The sequence below is a fragment of the Pinus tabuliformis genome, chromosome X, assembly GCF_031772625.1.
Source record: "Pinus tabuliformis cultivar Carrire ecotype Pingquan chromosome X, CPIR1, whole genome shotgun sequence".
Classification (NCBI taxonomy): Eukaryota; Viridiplantae; Streptophyta; class Pinopsida; order Pinales; family Pinaceae; genus Pinus; species Pinus tabuliformis.
Window position 1 is genome coordinate 319,357,082 of NC_142308.1, and position 1,978 is coordinate 319,359,059.

Genomic DNA, 1,978 nt, shown 5'->3' on the forward strand with positions numbered 1-1,978 from the left:
GATTTTTACATTTTCGGACTATTCTAAACTAACCGATCATAGCTTCCAATAATTTTCAGACACACAGATTGCAAACTATAAAGCGATTCTTGTCGTGTGATTACCATCTGCCTACGTTGATGTTGAGATTGCCAACGGCAGCATCAGCCTCTTGATTAGCCATGTTTCGGAACAAAATCTGAGCGACGGCATGACGCAGGAAATCACACGGCATGACGCAGGAATTAGGCGGAGAGTTTTTGCCCAAGCAGGGCCTAGCGAGGCCTGGTTGATAATAATGTATGGATAACTTGTTACGCAAGAGTATCAATTACTCGGATATTGATGATAATAATGGAGGAAGGAGGACCGTGTTACTTAAAAGATAAGTATAACAACTAAGAAGAGAGAAACGCTTACAATGAACTTAAAAAACACGCTAGGTTATTTGGAAAATCCTTACCATAATATTACTCGCTCATCTAAAATAACAAGCACTACGCTTAGCTCATGTAAAAGTAACAAACATGGGAAGAGATAAACTTTAACATCCTAAATCCCAGAAACATAAAAGCTAATAAAAAATTATTTATCTTTAATTTTTTCCCCTTTGAGCATATGAAAGCCAAGAATCTTTGAAGGGTTGGAGGGTTGGAAAAGAAAAACAAGCATGGGAAGAGATAATCTTTAACATCCTAAATCCCAAACACATGAAAGCTAATAAAAACCTTTGACCATATCAAAGCCAAGAATCTTAGAAGGGCTGGAGGGTTGGATGTAGGCTCGAGAGGTGGATTTATGATATAGAGAAAAAAGGTACAATAAATAAAGAAAAAACAAACTTCAAAATAAGGAAAGAAATAATAATAATAAAGTCTTTTTTTCTCCAATAATATCAAAATAAGGAATGTCAACGTAGGGGTGTATGATACATATCTAATAATATAACAATATCAAAATTAGAAATCTCAATAGGGGCATCATACAAAATAGATAAAAAAAACAAAATTTTGTATGAAATAGAAAAAATTCCAATAAAAATGGAAAAGAAATTTAAAAATAGAAAAAAAAACACAATAATAATAAAAGATTAGTTTTTTGTTTTGTTTTTTATTATTATTATCTAAGAAGAGGAAATATTATAACGATGAATTTTACCATAGAGTTGTATGATAAAAAATAAGGAAAAAAAACACAAAAACTATACATTTTACAAAATAGGAAACTTAAGATAAAAAATTTAAAGACTGTAAAATTGAAATGAAAAATTATAATTTTTTCTAAGAAATAATAAAATAATTTAATTGTTGAATTGAGGCTTTTGTGATCTATATTAAATTTAAGAGAAAAAAATTTGCGGCGTAAATCTAATGATAACACATTTGTGGAGAACCAACCAGTGTGGTTCTGACTACATGTTGAAGAATCACCAACCAGTGTGGTTCTGACGACAAGTTGAAGAATCAGATCATGGCTACATATTAAATAGGGGAGCAGGTCTTCCAACGACTAGGTCCAACGACTAGGTTTGACTGAAAAATGGCTATATTAGTCTGGACATGGCAAATGGCTATAATTTACCCAGAAATTGGTAGATTTGATTATTCAAATTGCTTAATTATAACAATATTATTATGTTTAAAAAAAATAAAATCTTATTTTAATGCTCATCATGTTTTATTTTAATAAAAAATTAACCAAATTTGAGTCAAAAATAATAAATCTAGGGAATATGATAATGAGTAAATTGTTAATGTGTATTATTAGTTTTTGAATAATATTAATATTATATTATTATAATAGTATTATTCTTATTATTAATGGCTTGAGTAACTATTTAATATAAATTAATTATTAAAATACTAATAGATCTATGGAAATTAGTGAATGTAAGGATTTAATATTAACTAGAATAATATTAATTATTATTAGTTATAATATTATTCCTATATTCATAGATCTAGGGATATTAGTAATTGTAAGGATTTAAAATAAACTA